We start from the raw sequence: 5,991 nt of genomic DNA, 5'->3' as shown, positions 1-5,991 counted from the left end.
GTATTGCCAAGACCTCTGAAGGAACTCGGTGAGGTAGTCTAAATTATAAAAAATAATAATAATAATTTTCAGGAAACTGAGATGACAATCGCAAGATTGAGGCCAGTCTGTGCTACAGAACAAGTCAAGGCCAGCTCAAAATTTATTTTAAAGAGCACAATGAGTATTCCAATAAGTTAGAAATAAGGTATTGGGGACTGGAGGAATGGCTCAGCAATTAAGACTGTTTGCTACTCTTCCAAATAATCCAACTCCAATTGCCAGTATCCATTTTAGGTAGGTCACTGAACTTTAAAATTGTAACATCAGCTCCAGGGGATCTGGCCTCTGTCTCTACTAGCATGTACCCTGGGGTCACACAAACACCCAAATCAACTACAATATAATTCCTTATTGTATGAAGAACAGCAAGCAGGTGGATCAGCCGGATCAAGAGAGAGAGGTAAGGATGGAAAAGGGTCCGGTGTACAAAAGCCTTCCACATCTGTGCAAGGGCTTCATTTGCACCCAGAAGAAAAAGAATCCACTTCACAGTGTTCATTTAGAAGAGACACATTCTCTGACTTACGTTTTCAAAGGATACTTTAGGGTAATTAGTTGGGAACAGATTATAGGAGAAAAAAATTTTTAAAAAGAGAGATAATCTAGGCATCAAATCTGATTCAATGGTTCTGTGTCGATTTTGAGATTATAGCTGTGTGCTTTTCCTCTTAGATGGCATATATAATGGGAAGGAAAGATGGTACTCAAGTATGGTGTGCAAATGCTGATGCCAAAGCATAGGAGTTGAGAAGAAATGTGAGTTACTCACCTTTTAATTAGATGGATAAGATGTGAATCCTTATCCTTCAGTGGACACTGGAAATGTCTAGTAGATATATGTGTACAAATATCCAAACACAGCTTGAACTCTGCATCTAGACAATGGGAAGAAGATTTCAGTTAAGTCCATGCAACTTAGAGTTGCAAAATATGGATGCAATAGAGCCAACAACTGGATAACACTCCAAAGGAGAAAGTATAAGCAGGTAAGAAACAATAGCGGGTTAAAGATCCCACAATGCCAGGAGACAAAGAGGAGAGCAAAGGGGAAACAAAGAGAAAGGAGAGAATCTATGGCAGAAAGTGACTTCAGAAGACACAAGAAAAAACAAACTAAATAAAGATTTAACACCACTTCATGCTGAACTGTATTTCTTTTTCTGAATCAGTTTTTACAAGTTCTAAACATAAATCCAGGAATAATAGTTAACATCCTAAGGAGGGATGTTAAAATCTGTTTGAGTGATAGCGTTACAGTTACTGTTTTAAAAGTCATATCTGTCTTAAATATTTTGACTTGCTCTTCATTAAAAGCTCAAAACAGAGATTTTTATTAGAGATTTCTCTATCAATCAGAATGTTAGTTTTGGATGTATGGAAAACAAAATTAATTATGCTCATACAATTTTAACCACATTAACTCTTCTCACACAGTACTGTTTTCTTTTTTCTGTTTGTCTTCCCCTTTTTTTATATATATAATTTTCTTTTCCCTCTTTTATTTATTCATTGTTAATTTTTAATTTTTTTATTTTTATTTTTATTTTTTTTTTACAATCCAGACTTTTTATCTCTCCTGGTCCACCGTCCAACTGTCCCACATCCTACACCTCTTACCCAAGTCTCCAAGAAGATGTCCTCATGCATACCCCCCATCCCACCAGACCTCCCCATTCTCAGAGCCCCACGTTTCTTAATGGTTAGGTGCAACGTCTCTGATTCCAGACTCAACAGTCTTCTACTCTATATCTGGTGGTTTATGCTGTCTGGTTGTTTGATCAGCGTCTGAGAGATCCCAGGAGTCCAGGTTAGTTCAGACTGCTGGTCTTCCTATAGCATCACCCTCCTCCTCAATTTCTTCCAGCTTTTTCCTAATTTAACCACAGGGGTCACCAGTTTCTGTCCATTGGTTGAGTGTAAATATCTATATCTGACTGTTTCAACTGCTTATTGGACCTTTCGGGGGCACTCAGGATAGGCACCTGTTTGTAAGCCCCTCATAGCATCAGTAATAGTGTCAGAACTTGGTGCCACCCATTGAGCTGGATCTTAATTTGGGCCTTAGACCAATGGGCTGGATCTTCTTCGGCTCAGCCATTTCTCCATTTCCATTCCTGCAGTTCTTTCAGACAGGAACAACTCTGAGTAAGAGTTTTTGACTGTGGGATAGCAGGTCTAAAACCTTCTGCCTCACAGTGCGGAGGTGTGTTTTACAGGTGACACATCCGGTTCTGAGTATGCTCTCTAGTCATGACCCAGCAGCAGCTTCGTTACAATCAACTCCTGTCACTTGTGTTACCTGAGTTTGAGTTTTGTAGATTCTGAGAGTAGCTCATACCAGAAAGGCTCTACCACATTGTTTACACTCACAGACTTTCTCTCCAGTATGATTACTTTCATGATGACAAAGACTGTAGAAATGTGCAAAGGCTTATGTACTCTACTTTTATTGAAAAAAATTATACAATAGATTCTGATCACACTTCTCCCCCTCCCAACTCCTCCCAGATCCTCGCACCTCCAAATCCATCCAACACCATGCTCTTTATTTTTATCTCTCTTTAGAAAACAACAAACACATAAAACACACACACACACACACACACACATACACACACACGAGCAAAAACTAAATCAGAAATTATAATATACAAGCAAAAGATCAGTAAGATGACAAACCTCCAAACAAAGCAATATGAGACAAAATGTCTACAAAAAATAATACTGTTTAGTGTTGGCCATTTTTTGCTGTGCCTGGATCAAGCCCTTAAGTGTTTGGAGTTTTCTGAAGCATGGTTTACTTGGAGTCATGCTTACCCTCTGACTCTTACAATTTTCCAGCATCCTCTTCCACATATCTCTCTGAGGCTGATGGAAGGAGTTTGATGAAAACGATCCATTTTAGGAATGAGTGTTTCCAAGTCTCTCATTTCTTTCACATTGTCTAATTGTGAGTGTCTGTTTTAGTTAACATATACTGTAAGATGAATATTACCATACGCTGTGAGATGAAGCTTTTCTGGTGATGGTTGAGTGAGGCACTGACTTATGGGTAGAGCAGAATCACATTAGAAGTTGTTTTTCCTTTAGCAGAACAATAGGATTTGATTTTCCCCTGGACCCATGGCCTACCCATTCCTGGGTTCTTGGTCACACCAGCATTGTCAGCAGGAATCCCTTCTCCTGGAGAGGACTTTAAATCCAATCAGGAGGTACTTGGTTACTCACACTACATGTATACCACTATGAAACCAGCATATATACAGACATGTCCCTGTTGTAAACCACAGTGTTTGCAGCTCAATTGATTGTCACCGTTCTCCTCTGGTAGGGTACAGAGTACCTTCTAGTTAGCCATCAGCTCCACTTCTCCATGTTCCATAAGATAGCTAAGTGTTGTCTTCAGCAATAGAACCCTCATAACTTTGAGGAGATTAATCAGTGGCTTTGCCAATAGCCTGAGTTATTTGGGGGATTTCCATGGGGCTTCTCTGGCCAATGACTCAACTAAATATAACTTGTATTTCTAGCACTGTGGTTTCAAGTTGGTGGTGAAGGATTTGTAATTGGGGCATTATCCCCCCTAATATTTGGTGATTTCATTTAGATTTCTTTCATATATGTATATATTTAGGAAGCTTCTATAGTAGTAGGCATCCATAGTGACCCTTCAAGTGGCCCCAGTGTTATTTGTCTGTCCCCATATTTCCTTCATTCCACCTCTCTTCCATCTGCCTCTCCATTTAATCCTCCCTCTCTGGTCTCTTCCCAGTCTTTCCAAAATTATATATCCTGTTTCTCTTCCCAAACCCATAGGCCATTCCTAAATACAGAATCTCTCCATAATCATGATTTATAATACACATTTAGCATTTTGTAGTCTCCATTTATTTGGATATTTGAAGCTCACAAGCTTCTCCTGTTAAATCCAGACACTGAACTGGAGACTGGAGAGATGCATAAACTGACTGGCTAAGAGTGCTTGCTACTTGTGGTACTTTGACTAAACATGGCTCCCATAGGCTCATGGATTTGAATTCTTGTTCACCAGGGAGTTGCACTATTAAGATGTTGGAGTAGGTGTGGCTTGTTGGAGGAAGTATGTCACTTGGGGTAGGCTTGGTGGCTTCAAAAATCCAGCCAGGTCCAGGGTCTTGCCCTTGTATGCCTCTTTCACTTTCTCTCTGTCTGCAGATCCAGATTAGAACTCTTAGCTTCTTCTCCAGCGCCATGTCTGACTGCACATCACCATGCTTCCCACCATGACAATAATATACTAAACATGTGAGTTGTGAATAAGCTTTCTTTTACAAAGTTTGTCATGGTCGTGGTGTCTCTTTACAGCAATGAAACTTAGACACTGCTCTTCCAGAAGATCCAAATTCCGTTCCCAGCATGGGAATCCGGTGATTAATAACTTCTTATACCTCCAGTTCCAGGGAATCCTATACCCTTTCTTGGCCAAGGGTAGACCAACTATCTGGGTAATCCATATCCCTTTCAAGAAGACACACCAAATTAACCGATGCATCCAACTATTCATATGATCTGGGCTTTCTGTTCATTACATACTAATGCCACATTTTACCTCATAGATTGTGTTCGTATACATGAGTTTTTCTGTTACCAAGTAGATTTGCCTGTAATTTGTTCTTCATATGTTCTTATTTAGACCGGGTACATACATACTTGAGTTCCTTAAGAAGGTCGGAGAGAGGCTGGAGAGATGGCTTAGCAGTTAAGAAAACATGCCGCTCTTATGGTGTGCCCAGATTTGATGGTTAGCACTCACAGGGTGTTGTAATCTTCTTCTGGTCTTTGAGAGCACTGTATTCATCTCCACAAACCCCCTTTCCCTCATACATACACACATAATTTACATAAATAAACAAATGAAACCTTTAAAAAATATAAGAAAGTGTTTCTTGTTCATTGCTATTCTGGAATAATGTATACACTAATGTTTACAGATTGCATTGTTTCTTAAGTGTTCACAGAATTTGCTTGTGAACCACATCTGGACTTAGTACATTCTTCATGGGAAAAATTAACTATAAGCCCAGTTTCTTTACATATTGTTAAGGCTATAGGTATGTGTTAAATTATTTCTACTTTTTAGAGATTTCTTCATTCCTACTAATTTTTCAAATTTAATATTAGTTCTCCATAATATTCTCATACTATCCATGTTTATATGTCATTATTTAAAATAATATTTAACTATGCCTAGTCTCATTTTCTTATTAATCTCTGTAATAGTTTATTTTTAGTCATTTAAGAGATTAAAACTTATTTATATTTCTGAATCATAGTCATTTACTTCTCTATAAAAGGTTAGGTGCCAAATATTCCTTGTAGACCACACTGTCTCTAAACACGGACATTATAGCATAACATTGGCTATCTGTGGACCTGTATATCAATAAAAGTTTACTTATAAAGAACAAACAACCAACTTTTTATAAACCACAGGCAGTAGCCTGCTGACACCTATGACATTTATTTCTGCCCTTATGTTGAATTTATTTGTATTTTCGTTGAGGATATTCTATGATTTCCCAAGACTGCTTACCTATTACACAATTTATTAAGTTTTGCTTTATTTATTTTTAAATTAGCCACAAAAATATTATATAAATTATAGTTCACTCCTAGAATCCTACATGTTTTGATACATAAAGTTTCACTATATCTATCTAGAACTATTTTCTCATTTCCTATATATCCTCTTTAATCCCTGAATTAATAAACCTGTGCCATTTCAAAATATTAAAATCCCAATTTCCATTTATTTCTAAATTAATTTCAATATAATCCAACAATTTTTTGAAAGTTGTTTTTATTATTTTCCCAAACAAGAATAAAGAATACATTGCTTTTTTAACTTATTTTATTAGATATTTTCTTCATTTACATTTCAAATGATATCCCGAATGTCCCCTATAACCT

This window comes from Mus pahari, chromosome 7 (genome assembly GCF_900095145.1).
Source record: "Mus pahari chromosome 7, PAHARI_EIJ_v1.1, whole genome shotgun sequence".
NCBI lineage: Eukaryota > Metazoa > Chordata > Mammalia > Rodentia > Muridae > Mus > Mus pahari.
The sequence above is the reverse complement of the archived record's forward strand: the minus strand, read 5'-3'. Positions refer to the sequence as shown.